This window comes from Hippocampus guttulatus, chromosome 5, assembly GCF_054856545.1.
Source record: "Hippocampus guttulatus isolate MCC_2025c chromosome 5, RoL_Hgut_1.0, whole genome shotgun sequence".
Classification (NCBI taxonomy): Eukaryota; Metazoa; Chordata; class Actinopteri; order Syngnathiformes; family Syngnathidae; genus Hippocampus; species Hippocampus guttulatus.
Window position 1 is genome coordinate 15832328 of NC_141265.1, and position 21198 is coordinate 15853525.

Here is a 21198-nt window from a genome sequence, read left to right on the forward strand (position 1 = left end):
CAGTAATAATAATAATAATTATATATATATATACTGTATATACAGTATATATATTTTTTTTTGTTAAAATACCTCATATCAATTCAATATGATAAAAGATGATATTGAATTGATGAGAACATATTAACATCGCTTCCTTTTCACTATTGTAAATGACATGTGATGGTAATGCAGCCTCAACTCCGATCAAGTGACCCCACCTACAAGACAACTTCATCCTTGGTCGTGTTTCACTTCTTCACATGTGCCCTCTTTCCTTCCCTCTATTCGTGCATGCATGTGTGTGGTCCGAGACACCGTGAGTACTCTGGGCTCACACAGAGCGCCACCCAATGTGACACCCAGGCCTCCATATCAGGACAGTATCAGCTACCATGTCACACCAGCTGGCTCATAGACTTTATATCCTTATAGTTCCTCCAAGAAACCCTAATCGGGGAATCTATCCATTTTGGAATTGAGTCACTACTCTGTCTGCAATAAAAATAAAACACATAGGACAGAAAAAGCAAATTATTTTCTGGATTTGTTTGTGGTAAGTGGTCCTTTCTGAGTGCAAGCATAACTGAATCGCAAGTCACACTGCACACAAGACGCAAGGCATCACACAAACAATATCACACCATCCATCCATTCATTTTCTATTGTGCTTCTCCTCATTGTATGCAGATGAGCTGGTATCCATCCCAGCTGATTTTGGACAAGAGACTGAATATACGCTGCACTTTGAGGGCATATACAGACAATGGCATTCGACACTCAGATTCCACAGAGAAAGGCCGGAGCAAGGATTCAAACCCAGAACCTCAGAATTTTGAATTCCACATTTCTGCACGTTGTTAAACAAGGTAAACTCTGTGGCCCCCCAAATATAGTACTCATTATGGTTGTGGGGAACCGTTTTTGTGCAAGAGGTGGGGTCCACCCTGGACTGGTCACCAGCTAGTGCCATCGAGATCATCAACCATTCAGACTCACATTCATGCCTGCAATATGTCATATAAATAAATCTAATGTATATTTTGGAAACTGGGAGAACATGCAAATTCCATCCAGGAAGGTCTGAGTCTTGATTCAGACCTGGAACCACTCCACAGTGAGGCAAATGTGTTAACCAGTAACCTTAATGAGTTTAACAAAATCGTGTCAGCCTTCAGCAGCACAAACGTGCACCGCACACAGCAAATCACACACGCTGTGACCATCGGTGGGATTAATCTAAGTCAGACTCTGGGAAGAGTGGAGGCGTTGAAAAATAAAGCCCCGAGAAATCCTGATGTCTGACTTGGGTGGTCTCCCAGGCACAAATATCATCACAAATGACCGTTCTCTCTCCCTCTCCACTTCACGTTAACACACACAAACAAACAACGCAGATTGCCGATAAAGGCGGGCAACAGAGGACAGATGGACGGGAGGGTGACAGAGGGCAATTGTGGAAAAAGTGAGAGAGAGAGTGAGCGTGAATGAGAAGGAGGGAAAACGTAGTGAGAGATCTTCACACGTCTCCCTGTGTGGTCTCAAAGACCTCCGTATGAGCGTGCCCTTCCCCGGCCGCATGGAGAAAGTCTACACAATGAAGTTGGGGAATGTTTGCCTTCCACGAGCATGGGAGAGAAGGAGCAAGGCTGTTGCTTTATTTGGAATACACAAGGAAACTGTGGCGTGTTTGGCCCTGCCACGGTGGAGATGGACATGTTGTCAACAAGGCCACCAAAGAGGCCTTGTTGACAGAGGCATGTGAGCACGCACGCTGTTAGGCTTCGTGGAAACGGAGCACAGGACCCACACACAGACACAATGAACTCTGAATGCCGGTTTATTGCCAAGAAGTGGGACAGGGCTAGGTGGCAGGAACTGAAAAGGAGTCAAAAAGGACCAAGTCGAGGAGGACAGGAATGCTGGAGTGTAGCAGCTTGGCAGGAGCGAGTACGGCAGGAAAGAACGCTGACGACCTGGCAAACAGGTGGCTGGCTGTTCAGGCTGGCTTTTATGCTGCAAGTGGCTGATGAGCAAAAGACTCGCAGGTGTGTCAGAGAGGCCAGGTGCACCAATTAGCGAGACGCCCAGTCCACACTGAAAACGGGAACAACAAAAAGGGAGTGGCGACACAGTGGACAAACAATGCATCCTAACACACGCATAATTAAGACTTTTTTTCCATTTGTAATGTGTGAATTCTGGATATCTCAATGCCATCATCATACGGAGTTAACAAGAGGTAGGGAACTTGAGTCACAACTTGATTCCAGTCAAATTTAATGTGTACCAGCGGTGGGCAGAAGGAAGAGTATATATGGTTTATCAAGAAAAATTACATCCAAACATGTTTTGGTTACACTTGTATTAAAGCAAGTTTATAATCGCTCGCGGGACCTTCCTGTCTTAGACGCCATGTGAGCTAATGCGTGCAGACATATTTGCTTCTTCTTGCCATCATGCCATCATACTCGCAATTGGCTGTCGCATATTGGAAAGATTTTTTGTCAAAATTATTCAGACAGATACATCCGTGATTTTCATGTGTGTCTTTCAGATCAACAAATATACAAATAACTTCTTCATCTAACTTCATCTATCACAAAGACAGGCAAGCTACGTCACCTTCGCAGTTTAGCTAATCAATCGCTAGTATCTCACTGAGCAGCGAATGCTTGCAAAGTTAGTGAATGTTGGATTTGTCAACTTTACTGACGAATGTCATTCGCGCCATGTCGGTTTTGCATTTAATTGAGAAAACAATACAGCAAAAGATAATATGGAGACTAGTTTTGGAACCATAAAAAAAAAACGTGTTATTGCAGCTTACTAACGTACAATGTAAGTACCTATACTGTATGTTGTGAACTTGTGACTAGTGCTGCATTCCAGGAAATTGTGAATTTGGACCAGATAAGGTGCACTGGAATGCCAGTCAAACTGGGAGGTCCAAATCGTGAAGTCGACGAATAAATATCTACCCTGTCTTCACTGAGTTGCTTCAAAGTAATGCCACTCAACGATGGCAAGCCCCATGGAGACACAACTGACAGCGAATGGCAAAATAGCTTCTTATTAAGATGATTAAAAATAAATGTATCAATCTTTATTTCTTTTTACATTCATTTAGTTATTTGACATCGCTTCACGGTGTTCTTGTACTGACTGCGTGAAAATAGGAATCCATCTTCCTGCATGTTATTCGGTGAACTGTATGAAATGTTGATAAGCAGACATATTCCTTTATTTGTACATAAATGTAATGATGAAGGCAGGTTTGCTTGAGGTTAAAAATGTGTTTGAGGAACAAAGCGAAAAAAAACGCTGATTTATTACCATACTGGACCACTATGCTATATTCCATTTCCTGTTCTATGGTTACCGTCACATTTTTCCTCATTAGTACTGCCTGTGGTGATGTCACATATTTCCTGCTGAGTAACAGAAACTCACTCCATCATCCACTGATGTTTCACATATCACTTGAAATCACGCCGTTCACAGCGCTCTCGGCACATGATCTTAACATGACAAAGCGGCCATTTGATGGCATTCGCACGTGCGTAGTGGCATTGGGGCCCACATCAAATGTGTCGCACCAACGTAATTGCGCTCAATTAACATCAACAATCGGCAAGAGGCCTCGGAGCTTGAAACAATTTCACATAGTGTTTTTTTTTTTATTTTTTATGTGGTATCAGTGAAGCGGAATACCCTCGCAAATGAGCACAAAGAGAGGCAGCATAAAGACTGCAATTGGATTCCGTCACTCATCAGTTCTGGCGGGTCAGGTTTTGACTACCTTTGACCGAGAGGGACTCATGCCAAGAGACTTGCACATAAAATATGCATGTGCTGTTTTGCTTATATGAATGATTCTGTGTGTGGCAAAAGCATACAAAATTGGCCTTTGTTGGCATGACGACAGTGGTAGGAAGTAATCAAGTACAAATACTTTGTTACTGTACTTCAAACAATGTTCTTCAATCAGTGTGAATGTACTTGAGTGTTTATTTTTCCTGACTTTTTACTTTTATTTCCTACATTGTGGAAGGTTATAAAACAGATAATGTAGCCTACATAATTGACAGTAAAAATATATTTTTACATTTTATCTTTGGCACTGAAGTAATTAAAGGGTTTTAAAAAATATATACAGTGATCCCTCGCTATTTTGCAGTTCGTTTATCGCGAATTCGGTGCATCGTGGATTTTTTTCAAACATATTCATGATTGTTTTTCCACATACATGGAGTACAGTACTGAATATGTTGCTCTATGTGACTCGCTGTTGTTTTGCAGCTTCTCCTGGACTTTTTGCGGACTTAAAATAAATAAATAAATATTTTTTTTTACCTGTATATGTTAATTGGTTGCTACTTCGCGGATTTTCGTTTATCGCGGATGGTTTTGGTCCCCATTAACCGCGATAAACGAGGGATTACTGAATAATTTTTTTTACCAGTCTATTTTTTACACAAGTATCATAAGTAACTTTTACTTAAGTATGGAATTATACTTTTGCCAGCCCTGCATGACGCCATCTGTCACCAAAACACTCATGTATGCACAGAGTGTTCATGGGAGCCATACACCCCACCCCCACCCCACCCACCCCCTTCAGATTACGGCATTGAGGTGAGGTCATCCAGTGCGGCGCATATGGACTTTTTAGCCCATGCAGGATGTCTGTCTGACAGCTAGAAATAATCAACTTCATTAGTCACTCGGGTAAAAGATGCTTAAAGCCCCAAAAGAAACAGCGAAAACACTACACCTAACGACGGCTGCCCAAACACAAATCCATTCAGTATGCATGGACATGCACAGGTACAGAAACATTTGGAATAGTAGTCTGGCTTTTTAAAAACACCAAGTGTCTGAATATCAAATGTGCCATGCCTTCATATGACAAAATTTCGGCAGACACCCCAAAGAAATACACAAAAATATAAACCAGTGGTTCTCATATGTGAGGCACAGCAACTTCGGCAAAATAAAGAAAAAGTATGACAAATTGTTTGACTGTAAATGAGAAACTATTCTCCATTCTCTTATCTGGTTAAACAAAAAAAGTCAATTGAATATATTCAATTATTTTTTTTAATTTTTTTTATTTTTTATTTGTTTGTTTATTGAACATAAAACATATATACAGTAATAATTTGACAGAAAATAAGGTAGATAAAAAAAAGTAAAAAGAAAGAAATCAATCTTCATTCAACACAGTTATGTTCAAGGGAGTAGGAAGAAGTAAAAAACTTATCTAGTCCTACCCCGTTATGTGATTGTATCTAATAAATCATTTTTATATCAATCAGAAAAGAAAAAAGTAAGAAGAAAGAAGTCTCCATTAAGGCTCATACTTTACCCTTAACCGTGATATTTTCACAACTTTTGGTTTGTATCGGGATTATATACTTCCACACCCTGACACTCTTGTGTCAATTTTCTCTTGTATTCATAATGGATATTTATATACCTTTCTCTATTTACCAACTTAGTTCTGATTTATCATTATATTTAATGTTTTGAATTTATCATTTTAACTCTGATTGATGTAGGTTGTTTGTACTATTTTTTTGAATTTGTTTTTGAACTCAGCAAGCGATTTACTCATTTTCAGGTCCGTTTCGAGATTATTCCACAGATTAACACCTTTGATAGATACACTTCTTTGCTTGATGTTTGTTCTTGTTTTGAGTTTTTTGAATAAGTTGGTACCTCTTAAATCATAGCTGCTTTCTCGAATTTTGAAAAACCTCTGAATGTTTTGGCAGAGCAGGTTATTGTGTGCTTTGTACATTAATTGGGCGATTTTAAAGTCAACCAGGTCATAAAATTTCATCGTATTTAATTTGATAAATAGTGGATTTGTGGGTTCCGTATATCCACCCATCCATTTTCCGAACCGCTTGATCCTCACTAGGGTCGCGGGGGGTGCTGGAGCCTATCCCAGCCGTCTTCGGGCAGTAGGCGGGGGACACCCTGAATCAGTTGCCAGCCAATCGCAGGGCACACAGAGACGAACAACCATCCACGCCCACACTCACACCTAGGGACAATTTAGAGCTTCCAATCAACCTGCCATGCATGTTTTTGGAATGTGGGAGGAAACCGGAGCACCCGGAGAAAACCCACGCAGGCCCGGGGAGAACATGCAAACTCCACACAGGGAGGCCGGAGCTGGAATCGAACCCGGTACCTCTGCACTGTGAAGCCGACGTGCTAACCACTGGACTACCGGGCCGCCCGGGGTTCCGTATATTTTGATCTATTAATAATTCGAATTGCTTTTTTTTGTAGGTTGAGAATAGGGAGTGTGTTTGTTTTGCAGGCATTTCCCCATATTTCCACACAGTAGGTCATATATGGTAATAATAATGAAGTGTATAATGTGTACAAAGATCTCTTATTTAGCACTTCCTTGGTTTTGTAGAGGATCCCTACGGTTTTGGCTATTTTTCTTTTTACGTTTTCGATATGTGGCTTCCAACATAGTTTTGAGTCTATTACTAATCCGAGAAACTTGGTTTCATACGCTCTTTCTATTTCAATTGAGTTTACCATAATTTTAGCTTGGTGTTTGATTGGTCTTGTGCCAAAAACAATTAACTTCGATTTTTTTCAGGTTAAGCGACAATTTATTTCTGTCGAACCAGTTTTTTAATTTGTTTAATTTGTTTTTTACGGTTGTCAGGAGCTGTTTCAGATTTATTCCAGAACAGTAGAAAGTTGTATCATCAGCAAATAGGACACATTTAAATTGTTTTGAGACCTTGCAGATATCATTTATATATAAGATGAATAGTTTTGGACCAAGCACTGACCCCTGCGGAACTCCGTGAGTGATTTTCAGTTGATTCGTTTTTTTATTGTTGAGTTGCACGTACTGATATCTGTTTTCTAAATAACTTTTTATCCATTTATAAGATACACCTCTAATGCCATATCTTTCTAGTTTTTTCAATAATATACTGTGATCTATTGTGTCAAAAGCTTTTTTTAGATCTAGGAAAACCCCAACAGTAAATTCTTTGTTGTCTATATTAGTGGCTATTGCTTCCACAAACTCCATAACTGCCATTGAGGTGGTCTGTTTTTCCCTGAAGCCATATTGATTTTCACTTAACAGCGCATGCTTTTGTATAAAGCTATCAAGTCTGCGAGAAAATAGTTTTTCTAATATTTTTGAAAATTGTGGTAGTAGTGATATTGGTCTATAATTTGTAAACCGATGTCTTTCTCCACTTTTATAGATTGGAATAACTTTAGCAATTTTCATTTTTGATGGAAAGATACCAGCTTTGAATGACAGGTTGCATATGTGCGTGAAAGGTCGCACTACATATTCTATAATCTGCTTTATTATTGTCATGTCAATATTAAAGCAATCAGTTGACTTTTTATTTTTAAAAGTTTTTATAATATTTGATACTTCTTCTTGTTTTACAGCAGTAAGGAACATCGTGGAGGAGTTTTTTTCTACATATCTATCTATTTCAAACAAGTTTGTTGGATCAGGAATTTGTTTTGCTAGGTTACTGCCGATGTTGACAAAATACTCATTAAATTCAGTTGCTATTTCTGCAGTTTTTTCCAAAATAGTATTTTTGCCTTTGATAAAATACTCTGGATAATCCATTTTTTTAGGACTATTTCTGATTACTTGGTTAAGTATCTTCCATATTTCTTGTGTGTTACTTTTATTCTGCTCTAATAGTGCATGATAATGATCTCTTTTACTGGTTCTTATAATATTTACTAGTTTATTTTTATAGGTCTTATATTTTTTTTCTGCTTCTTCAGTTCTCAATTTTAAAAACAATTTATATAAATTGTTTTTCTTTTTACATGCGTTTTCTATGCCTTCCGTTATCCATGGCTTACTTGGGTCTTTATACTTTTTGGAGACTTTAGTTAATGGAAAATGTTTATCATATAAGGAGATTATGGTAGACTGAAATACTTCAAACGCTGTATTTGGGTCTTCGTTTGAGTAGACCTCGGTCCAGTTTTGTTTTTCTAGGTCTTGCTTAAAGGCGTCGGTGGAGCGTTGGGTTCTTAGTCTTATTTCTGTTATGTGAGTTGTTGACTTAGCTTTTCTACCAAAATAATTATGAAAAACTGCAAAAACAGGTAGGTGGTCACTTATGTCATTAATGAGAAGTCCACTTTCCATTTTATGGTCAATCTTATTTATAGATTTGATGTTCTTTCCCTGCGATTGACTGGTGACCAAAACTCCCAGGATAGCTTCACCCCACCCACAGAGAAATAATAGAAAATGGATTAATGCCTGGGCGGCCCGGTAGTCCAGTGGTTAGCACGTCGACTTCACAGTGCAGAGGTACCGGGTTCAATTCCAGCTCCGGCCTCCCTGTGTGGAGTTTGCATGTTCTCCCCGGGCCTGCGTGGGTTTTCTGCGGGTACTCCGGTTTCCTCCCACATTCCAAAAACATGCATGGCAGGCTGATTGAACTCTCTAGCATTGTCCCTAGGTGTGAATGTGAGCGTGGATGGTTGTTTGTCTCCGTGTGCCCTGCGATTGGCTGGCAACCGATTCAGGGTGTCCCCCGCCTACTGCCCGAAGACGGCTGGGATAGGCTCCAGCATCCCCCGCGACCCTAGTGAGGATTAAGCGGTTCGGAAAATGGATGGATGGATGGATTAATGCCTTACCCAAAGAATAAATGAAGGAAAAATGATAGCTACACTAAAAGGCTGGCCTGTTTTGTGGGTACAAAACAGGCCAGAAACATAGCATACGTCGTTGTCTCTCCTCTGGTTTATGGAATAATGCTTTTGTTGTTGTTGTTGTTGTTGAATGAATTTCCCCACTGTGGAATCAATATATTTTTGTCTTAAATTTTGAAGTTTTTGATGCTGATCGGACCCATTGTGCCTCACCCAGAGACATATATAACGACACAAAGCAGGTTAGCCGCCATACACTGTGCATCAGACCATACTGTGCTACACTAATTGTTGTGTTTTTCAAGGAAAAGGAGAGTGCTCTTTTTACAAGTAGCCTGCAGAGCTTTCCCACATCTCACACAGACTCCTGTGCAGGTGTGTGTGTGTGTGTGTGTGTGTGTGTGTGTGTGTGTGTGTGTGTGTGTGTGTGTGTGTGTGTGTGTGTGTGTGTGTGTGTGTGTGTGTGTGTGTGTGTGTGTGTATGTAGCAGTGTGTGTATGTAGCAGTGTGTACTGCAACACCACATCTTTGTTGTCCACCGAAAGCAGCCACGCTCACAGTTTTCTGGAATGTTTATGATACTCGTAAATATATACAATGCCCTAGTTTGTCTGTGTGAATTAAAGCTTTGGCTGTAAAAGGAATTAAAGGGGGCGTACCGCAGGAAACGTTAAAGGGTCTTTCCTTGCAACCTACTTCACGGTCTCTTCACAACTGGCTGGCTGAAAGGAGATATGCGCTCTCACCCCCCTCCCCCCTCCCTACACACCCACACACAGTTTTGAATGACATTATCATTTTGTTAAGAGTCTAAATATTTATAGCACAATTTCTGCGCACACTACAAATTCATTTATCTAATCATTTCTTAACAAATGCGCTGTACGGGTGTGGCTCTAGATATTTTTGTGGACCAGACAGAGCATGGCTCAGAGACCCCAAATGATGATTGAAATAATTGGAACGTTTTCCCTTGCCTCCTTCTGGATCCAGGCCTGGAGGTGGGGCTTGCTGGTGAGTGCAAGGTGGCCGGGCAACATGGGTCCCACTTCCCATGGATTCACCACTTGTGGGAGGGGCCAAAGGGGTTAGGTGCCCTGTGAGCTTGGGTGGCGGCAAAAGGCAGGGACCTTGGCAGTCCAATCCCTGGCTACAAACACCGTGGAGACATGGACTGTCACCTCTCTGATAGGGAAGGAGCCGGAACTGGTGTGTGAGGCAGAGAAGTTCCGACGTGATATAGTCGGGCTCGCCTCCGCGCACATCTTAGGCTCTGGTACCAGTCCACGTAAGGGGGTTGGACTCTCTTCCATTCTGGAGTTCCCCAAGGTGAGAGGCGCTAAGCAGGTGTGGCCATACTTAAACATCACATTGTTTGAAAGCAGATCTTTTTATCCAGAAACTAGTGCTCTGAAGCAAAAAATACAACTTCTCTTTTCAATGAAACATGAATAAAAGAATAATCATCCCCTTAACTGAATATGTTTTGAAAACATCTGTGCTCCACAGTTTGATGTAGACAATTAGGGTGAAAATATTTTTTTGCCATACTGTGGACCATGTAATGTGTACATGGAAAAGAGCCATGTGTAAACATTCCAAGTGCAATATGGCGAAGGCTAAACATCCCGTCTGCATTGTTTTCCCTTGTTGTGACACATTAACAAACAAGTGGAGGGAAACAAAGGGCCCCTCGTGTCGAGCACAGCCAGATGTGCCTCTTGAGATGCTGATTGTGTTTGTCTTGTTTACAAATGCATCGTCGAGAAAATTCCACATTTTCCACCATCTCTCTTATTTTTCCATTTTTTTTTTTTTTGCCCCTGCCCTAAGTGTGTACACACTCTTTTGTTCACATATAAACTGCTAAGGGAGAGCATTTGGAAACTGCAGAGGCAGACTGCGTACCAGGGACTTAAATTAGGGAATCATGCCACGTAACCCACCTGTTAACACCACTACTATCTTCGCAATTGTAGAAACCATCAATACTATACAAAAACAATATATCGGCACACAACTGTTCCATGCACATTATCTGGAGTAGTTCAGAATTAATATTTGTCTAATAATATGACAATAACATAAAACCTTTAAGGAACTGTATCATTCTGACCAGCATTGCTGATAATGAAATATATTTATGTGTGCAGAAAAAATGTTTTGCTCATCAATGTTGGCTCTCACAAGTTTTGTTCTGACCAACTAACGAGCACATGGAAAAATGCTGTCATCAAATGCCAACTTCCTCATCCTGTGAGGACGAATTTGAAATCTGATTGTTTAGAAAAACAGCCCCATTCCTCATGTAGTTTATCTTACGTTGGCAACAACTGAGGAAAAGCCTGTTTGAATACATGTATTGCAAAATTGGTGATTTCACCTCCGGTATGTGCTTCCAAGTGCCAAGCTCACCTTGCTTTACCTTTACAACTGTATGAGCGTAAAAGAGTTGTCAGGGTATGATTATATTCTTCGGCAATAGATATATGACCCGTCCCATCCATGCAGTTTGTTGCCTCCTTTTATGATAATAAATTGTTGAAAGCTAAAATAAGTCACCGATGGTGTCGTGATGCACTTGCTTGACTTGTATGCGGTCAGCGTGGACTCGGTTCCCATTCAGTGATGGTGTGGATGTGGGTTCTGCCCAAAGTCAGCTGGGATAGGCTCCGGCAACTCTCCGTGACTCTTTTCAGGATAAGTGGTGTTAAAAATGGATGGATGAAACTTGAAATAAGAAAGGTCATGGTTATATACATGTATTTAAGGGGTTTTAAGGATACTAAAGAGCTTGAATAGAGAACATGCAACCTCACAGAGATTCATACCCAGAACCTCAAAACTGTTAGGCAGAAGTTTTAACCACTGGTGCACCCACCCCTGAGTAGTCCATTACTCAACGGCAATGCTTGGATGCTTGTAAATTTGGACTTTATTGAAACAAAATGCAAATATTGTGTTGGCCAGCTGGCTGTCCTCCAACATCATCATCTTCAGGCCTCCCACCACGAGCCCCAGTTTCAGGTCAAACAATGTGGCCCCTTTGCGTCCCTCGCGGTCCCCCGGGCAGGAAATGACCTCACGCGCGGGGAATGAACCCCACGCCGACTCACAACAACCCTTTTCACCCCGGGTCGGAGGTCAAGGGAGTCAGGAGGGAGTCACAATGTGTGCGTTTGGATTGTAGTATCCAAGTCTCTGATCAATTGTCAACGGCGGACAGTTGTGAGTGGCCCGTTTATTTCCGTGAGGGATTTTGTGGTATGTCAGGCATGTATGTTTGCTTTTGAAGTGTGTATACGGAAGTGTGTGTGTGTGTGTGTGTGTGTGCGCGTGTGTGTGTGTGCGTGCGTGCGTGCGTGTGTGTGTGTGCCTGTTGACTAAGTGCAGGTGACGATGTGTTTTTGTGTTTGGGATTTGGGGGACGGGAAAACGTATGTTTCCGCTCAAAGTCAGGCATGGCCGCTCCATGATGAGGTGAGGTGGCTTCACTTACTGGAAGTCATCTTTCTTTTGGGGGAGGTTGTGACGTTTTTGTTGTCTCCCCTCATCGTGTGCATTTGGACTAGTGAGTAACTCAATGATGCAATTTCAGCAGCAATATGCAGCACCTTAGCATTAAAGTGATCACGGTGATGGTACATAATACAATTCATTGAAATTATTATTATTATTATTATCATTATTATTACTATTATTATCACCTTTGTTACTATCAAATTGTTAAATTTACCGCTAGGGTGTTATATCACGATTGGGTCATACTCAGACACAAATGATCAGGGAGAAAGGCAGTCTCCAAGTGCTCACTCTTTTCATCTCCTCGGCAAACTCACTTGTGTCATTTAATGTCCAGTTATAAAACAGTAAATGGAATTGTTTCATTAAGCTGTGTAGACTTGGTGTGATTATCTTTAGGAAGGAACAACTGAAAAAAGCTTTAGGTCACAGGTGCCAAAGTCAAGGCTCCGGGGGCCAGATCTGGCTCGCTACATCATTTTATGTGGCCTGCGAAAGCAAATCAAACATGTCAACTTCCATGATGCTTGCTAAAATCTCTACCAAAAGTTAAAATTCTCATATGTAATAAATAAGAGACATATTGTAAGCATTTTCTTGTAACCAAAACCCTCATTACAGCAACTTAAACAATAGTTGAACAAACCATTATTATTAACTTTTTACATTTGGTTTCAGTCAGAATGGCCCTCCAAGGGAAACGGTAACTGAAATGTGGCCCACGACAAAGAATGAGTTTGACACCCCTGCTTTAGGTTAATTTTCATTCATTCATCTTCCGAACCGCTTGATCCTCACTAGGGTCGCGGGGGGTGCTGGAGCCTATCCCAGCTGTCTCCGGGCAGTAGGCGGGGGACACCCTGAATCGGTTGCCAGCCAATCACAGGGATTTAGGTTATATTAAAGGACATATCTACACATCAACGATAAATCTTAGTGCCATCAGTTTTTAAGTTCATCAATGAGGTCGGTGGGTGCGGAAAATAAGGACCAAACAACAACCTCTGGTGCTCGTTTGAGAACCAAGGCAACATTTTTATGCGCACCTCTGCTTATAAATGTATTTTGTGCACTTTGACTTCCTGTGTGAACTCCAGGCCAAAATCAGGTGTCCTGATCATGCAACGGTATCCCCTCAATAGGTTTTACAACAATGATATTCGAATGGGATGAGGTGAGTTTTATTATTTGTGGCAGACTGTTCCAGCTGTATGGGGCAGAAAATTAAACAGATGATCGACTAAAAGGTAGTGCGGACTTGGGGAATGAAGAGGTTAATAAAACTGCTGGAATAGAGAGTGTGGATGGTGGTATGCATGGTGAGCAGAATGCGAAGCCATGTGATTTATAAATAAATATGGAACTGTGAATTTGGGTATTTACAGTACATGAAAAAAAGGCCACTTAACTCATCTATCTAATGTGCCGAATGTTGAAATGTGTTTTATATAACTAGCCACGACTTCATTGTTTCAGGATATCGGGGCAAAAAAGGCCCGTGAAGCTAGTCCTTTCATGACGCCTGTGCAGTAATCAAGTATGCAAGTTCCTTCCCAGATGAAAAGCTCCAAATAAGCTCCCACGCAATGAAGCCCTCACGATCAGATAATATGCAGCTCTGTTTGTATTTTGAAGAGCAGCACAATTAAAAAGAGAATGTACGTTCTGGCTCCAGTGAGCCACATCATTTGGCTAGCTCACACTCTCACGCTCTTTGTTTTGGTCGTTTATTTTTGTCAAGCCATTGTGATTTTAATCAAGCTGCCCTTGAAAGAAGCCAATGCCGCCTTGACACTGCTGCTCAGTTTGAGCATCACAACCACACCAGCGCATTAAATAGACTGATAACATCTTATATGGACAATATTTTTTCCATAGCCCCAATAATATTTAGATTTCCAAAAAAGAAGACACTCGGCCCGGCCTCGGGATACTGAAATGTTAATCAAAGGCGCCAGACATTCTAAATCTAATAATTTTGAAATAGGGCTGGAAACTTGCAAAATGCGATGCATGTTGCATATTGCAATATCAATATTTTTTATTTGTTTTGTTTTAGTCATGCCCCTAGATACTGTTTTCCTCTGGAACAATATCTAGGGGCATCCTCTCAAAGTTAGATGAAAGCACACAGTTGGCAATCACGCTTGTAACTGAGCGCACCTGCTCCACACAGCCCACACTTACTGCCTCTACTTGCCTTCTCTTCCGGGTTGTCCCCGCCCCACCAGTGTCCACAATACGCACACAGATAACGCCTCAGCCATTCATGTTTAAAGAAAATTTAAAAATAATAATAATTAAAGCAGGACATTTTCATGAATTTATAAAACCCTCCCAGACAGGGTGTAAAAAAAAAAGAAAAAGTGGACATAGTCCGGGCTATATTTGGACACAACATAAGATGTATCATGATTGATGTAATTGCTCCACTTGCCAGTTATTTACGATAGCCACCTTGCGCAATAAATATCATTCACAGAGTCAAAAAAAAAAAAAGTCCATTTGCAACATTAGCGGTTTTCGAGATCTAACACAACAAACTGCATCGTGTTGCTTGACCAAACGATCCCGTAGAAAGGTATTGTACTTGTCACTGAGTGAAGCACAGACCTCCAACATGGCTAAATAATTCGCAAAAGTAAAAGAAGGCTACGTCCTGATTCCTGGAGGATGACAACTGTAAAATGATATTTCTTGGGAATGGATGCTTCGACTGATGACATTGTAACTTCAACTGTAAAAATTCATGCACCATGTGTAGTGCTTGTTGACATAATTTCCCCATGGAACTAAAACGGGCTGTTTCTTTGCATGCTGGCCTTCCGTTTTACTTGTTGTTTTTGCGAAGCGATGTTCAGTCAAGTTTGCGACACAGCCCTTCCGTCTCCTTTTCTTCGGCCCCACACCTGCACTTTCATCCAGATTCACCAAACCTTATGTTTGACTTGGTTGATGCATCAAAGGTTTTCTAATGAAAATCATTTATCATGATCATTTATTTGGGACCATTAATGATGCAGTAGTCCAAATATTCACCATGTTTCTTTTCTCACGCAGGATGTTGGTAGTTTACAGCCTGGACTTTCCGCAGAGAAAAATAAGAGTTCACGCTGTTTTTTTGAGGAGGCCCTAGAGTGTGTAAACAGGTCTGGACAGCTTACGAGCTTCTTACCCACTTTTAAATGTGTCACTTTTTCCATGTGGGCCTCCCACGGAGCCAACAAAGCCTTGAATGTGATGTGCAATCAAGGGCATGTATATTTGTCTGTCCCTTCCTCCTATTTTGGGCTGCCCTTTCTTTCTTTTTCTACGTGTGGAGCTGCAGCGCTGATATGAAATTAGACTTGCTTATTTGTGGAGGCCGTGTGTGTGTGTGTGTGTGTGTATACATCCAAAGCGGCGCACGTTTCCTGTTAATGTTGGAGGGCCGTGCTGCCCCTTCCAAAAATTATAGCTTCCCTAGGCTTTCAGTTTGTGCGAGAACAGGCTGCCACCTTGTCTAAATATCAGCCTCCTCCAACATTGTCTACCCCCAAAAAAGTTATGGTAAATATTGGCCCGTGTGGAGCGTTGCGCTGCCATGTGAATTCACCAGAGGCTCTGAATAACCTTCGATAGTCACTAGAAACAGAACATACGCAGAGAGAAGTTATACCAGAGTGAAAAGCACTTGACCTTATTTCAGGCAGCATTAAAAATGCTTTGCTTGTTTTGTTGCCGCAGTTTTTTTTTTAATGTAACACAGTCCCGCAGCACTACTTGGAGCCAGCAATGGCCAGGTGGACGTGCCATAACTAATTGACATGTTGTCGGGTGTGTCTTAACCTCCATGGCAGAGGCTCCGTCGAGACCGATTCACCGAACCCAGGTTAAGAACCACTGCTCTAAATTGTCCCCAAGTGTGATTCCATCTGAAGCATACACTTCCATCCGCAACATAAGGATAAAAGAGCCGCATGTGGCTCCGAAGCCGCAGGTTGCAGACCCCTGAACTAGAACTAATCTCAATGGAAAGTGGACCAAATCGAAGATGGAATGCATTATGGTACAGTACCTTCCGAACGAATCCTCTGTTTTCACTAAACCCTTTTGGGAGGGAGACACAATGCAAGCATGCACAAGATAAATATTTACCCACTTTGAATTTACCTCCAGAAAACATTCCTCGGCCCTCGTCTCGCAAAGCATTGCCATGTTGGATTCCTCCACTGATTGTGAGCACAAAGCCAGAAATTAGGAAAGGTAAACACAAGTCGGCCGCCGCTGCTGCAAGCTGTCAAACAGCTCCGCGTATGATTGAAGACAACCTTGAGTTGGAACATAAACATCCCCGCAGGCACTTCATTTGCACTCTCGCTCGCCGCTTCACAAGGCGGCCATGAGGTGAGCCGGAGGAAGGTGGGGTGGCTTTATATGACACGGAAGAATTATTGCAAATGGTACCAGCAGAGGGCTTCAAATGTGCATGCACTGAGGCATGTCGCTCGTCCAAGTACACGGTTTGCGGCCATTTTTTAACAGCTTGCAGCACAAACAATGGGACTTTGATTTCAGAGGTGGACACTTGATACAATTTTGCCAGTCTATCATTCGTCATCTGTCAGCAGACTGAGTATCTGTCTGTCATCATCAGTCTGTCACGTTATTCAAACCGTGCTTCCGTCAGTAAATTTCATCACCCACCAGTCCGTCAGTGAGTTTATATATATATATATATATATATACACACACACACACACACAAATCACTTAGCTCAGTCACTTTGCTAGGGCACCACACTGCAACAGTTTTCCAGTTACGACATGTATTTTCCACATTATTAGCGATTGCATCTTATCTGGACTTTTACCTCCGTTGCTACGGCCGACACTCAAACAAAGCAACATTTCACGAGGAGGGAAACACACAACTTGATTTGCTTTACAAAATCTGTCATTGCATCGATAAACGGTGCACCGATTAGATTCCATTGTGACGTCGCCACCACGTGGCATGATTACTGGAGTAAGGGTAACAATGTTTGGGTGAGTTGCTGCTTTGTCCTTGTATTTTTTTTTTCAGTTTAGCCTGCAAAACAACCATTGATACGCGTCCTTCCCATTGCATTGCATGAATTTTGTCTTGTCAAGTGAGCAGAATATTTTTTAATTAATTAAATGAATCACCTTTTGCCAATTCAAAATTTATAAATCAAAATGTATAGGTAATAATCTTCCCAACGTTATGGTTGGCAAAGCTGCACATTTGTATGCAAGTGGATGCATTTCAATGTTAAAATTATTATTATTTTTTAATTGGTATGACAACTCATTCAAAACTAAAAGACAAAAAAAATGCTCTGGAGTTGAATTGAGCCGCTTGGAATCAGTGGGCTGAATTTTTTAAAATTATTGATTTATTTTTGTCATTTGTTAAATGCGGATTTTTTTTTTTTACAGTTTTATCTCTCCATAAAATGAGCTGTTATGTATTATCTTTAATCATACATTTTAATCAATATGGTTCCTTACACTGTAAATAGCTATGAACCACCAACTAACCCAATGACTTACCTGGAAGTGATTGATTTTATTTATTTTTTTTGTCACCGCAAAATAACATTTTATGCTATCAAATTATTTGCAGTTTAGATTGGAATTAAATACAAAATACAGTCAATTGTGTTTTAAAACACATTGAAATGGTATATTTTGTTGTTTTTTGGAATACAATTTCGAATATGATTTTTAAAGTAGCTTTCAAATACCATTTTTAAATTTTACATTTTTCAAATAAAATAAACATTAAACATCTCCTACCTGGTATTAGATATCAAATATTGCTGCACAAATCATCATTGGTTGATAATAACAATGTCGTTCTACTCTTACACCCATCACTTACATTACGAAATGTCCTTCCATACTTGTCATGTCCTTGTTTACGATGATACTAATTGTTGGATTGATTATTTTTAGTCATCATACATTCGCGTTTGCCTGACATGATAAATTGATTATGCTGGCAAAGAAGAACGCTTCTGCTTTTAATAAAGATACATTCTTTATTATGTACTCACATTTTATCCATTATATACTCCATCCATCCATCCATTTTCCGAACCGCTTGATCCTCACTAGGGTCGCGGGGGGTGCTGGAGCCTATCCCAGCCATCTCCGGGCAGTAGGCGGGGGACACCCTGAATCAGTTGCCAGCCAATCGCAGGGCACACAGAGACGAACAACCATCCACGCCCACACTCACACCTAGGGACAATTTAGAGCGTCCAATCAGCCTGACACACATGTTTTTGGAATGTGGGAGGAAACCGGAGCACCCGGAGAAAACCCACGCAGGCCCCGGGGAGAACATGCAAACTCCACACAGGGAGGCCGGAGCTGGAATCGAACCCGGTACCTCTGCACTGTGAAGCCGACGTGCTAACCACTGGACTACCGGGCCGCCCCCATTATATACTCACTTTTATAATCAAGAATGCTTGGTGCACTGTGTGGAAGTTTAGGGACGCAACCACCTTTCCGAGGACGTGGTTGGGAAGAGATAAGTGTTAAGACTAAACAGTGAGCAAGGGTGAACAGTGAATGAAGCCATCAACACCAGCTGCAACGTGATGTTTTTGTAACAATTGCACACATGTACGTAATTTACACTCACATACACACACATAGTCAAACAAGTTCAGTGTGTGTTCAACAGCCCCCACCCTTTAGGTTGGACACACCTATGTAGTAGCTTTCCCAATAAATGAGGAGGTGAAGGGGGAGATCGTTAGGGTTACGTGCGGAGAACTGAAACCGAACGCTTCTCCTCGTTCCCTCCTGGTACCAGAATTGAGTCTCCTGTCTCCTCCTTGTGTTTTATTCCTGAGTGTCAAATTTGACCAACCTGACACTAATGCAGCGTGTTATACCGGAGACAAATTCCTTGTGTGTTCTACATACTTGGCCAATAAAGATGATTCTGATTCTGATTCTGATCCCAGGTGGTCTCATGAAGCTGTTTTCTGTGGGAAAATGTTTTATTCTGCTGCAGTTGTAATGGCCAAAAATGTTTGAATTAAGCATTATCAAAATGTTGGCCCACCTCCATTGTCAACTGTAATCCACCTGCAAATCATAACTAGGCATGCGTGTTAATCAACATCGTCCTACTTTTTTCCCATGGCTGCACTCCAGCCAACCGCCTCAAGGGCAATAAATGACCCTGCCCGGGGTCGGCCAAGGTGGTGGGCTAATGAAGTCATTCTGGGACGTGCGCCCAAAGCGCTCCAGCTCCTACTTCGTATACTACCTCATTAAGAAATCCATGTGGATCGGTCTGGAGGAGGACGAGATAAATATGAATGGTGACAGATTCAGGAAGTGGTGAGAGTGCTTTGACTCTTGGACACAATGTTTAAACCTTCAGGCTTCGAGTTGGTGAGTCAATTTACAAAAATGTAAGCCGGAACAGACCCCTACCTTCAAATGTTCAACACTTGAGTAATCGTGCGCAAAAAAATGTAACCTTATCTTTTATTTTATCTTATGCATTTCACAATTTAAAATAGTTTCCAGGTATCTTTTAAAAAAAAGTCCTCTGACATGTTTCCCTTAAAATACACACTTTTTTTTTTTAAATGGTTAAAAGCATATCACCTTGTGTCTCACGCAAACGCCGAGTAGGGGTTTGGTTCACATGACCTGATGAAGTGAGTGCCTATTCAGTGTTGCCAATTTAGCAGCTTTGTATTTACCGATCTTTCCAACCTTTTTATGAATGAATCGATATCGAGCTTTGAAATACGAGAATCAATTTGCTTTGATTCATCGATTTTTTTTTAAAACCCAGACCTAGTTAGCAGCTGGACATGTGGTGGTTAATTCTAATCTCACGTGTATTCTATTAGTTCACACAGATGCTCGCAATGTAATCTTCCAGCACATTTTATAAGAATATCTTTACAGCCGCCACACTATGCTTATTTTCCCTTAATGCCAACGACCTGTTCTCACATTTCCCGCAACCTGATGGCCTCCTGCTGCGTTACCGTCATGATAATAGCATGTCTCACATGGATATGCTGCAAAGCGGATGTGACTCCTGAGAGAGTTACATCCCGCTGATCTGGGTTTGCCTTGGGTGGGCAGTAGGGGACATTTAGGTGAAGTTGTTTTGACACCAATTTTCCACCAACTAAATAAATGTATTATATTTAAAAAAATTCACGCTGAAGTAAAAGGTTTTTTTTTTAAAACATTGCATTTAATCCTATCTCAGATCACCTGAGAGCCAAGTGACCATAAACTGTATTAAAAATGGACGGATACATTTTTTTTAATGGACGTGTTGGATTAGTAAATTACTCTCCTTCATTCCAAAAGTGATGCTGTGATGCATGTTTCATCTTAAAATTCTAAATCAGATTCAATATTGAACTGACATTTAACATCACTAGAATAACATAATAATAATCTTATTTCGAGGGGCGGCACAGTGGGCGACTGGTTAGCACTTCTCCCTCACAGTGCAGAGATCATGGGTTCGATTCCTGGCCTTGCTGTGTGGAGTTTGCATGTTCTCCCCGTGACTGTCTGACTATGGATTCCTCCAATATTCTAAAAGCATGTATGGTTAATTAATTGATCACTCACTATTGTCCACCCTTGTATTAACAATGCAGTAGTGTATTAACAATGTGGTCATTGGAGTACTACTCACGGCCTGCGGGTGGCGTTAATGTAGCTTGCTGACTTGTCGCCAGCCACTTGGAAACGGTGATATTTCACAGTGAGATGTTAAAGTTCCTTGATAGTCTCCAACATGACATATTAGGAGTAAGAGTACAAGAAAATTCAGAAAACATTTTCACAATGACAGATTTTTTTCGAGCTCTTGTCAAGTTTTTTTATATTTATTGTCTGTGTTGTAACACTATGTGGGTGTTACATAGTATATTTGTCAACGGGGCGGTATAGTTAGCTGCAGCGCTAAATAACGCAGAACAGTTGCATTCTC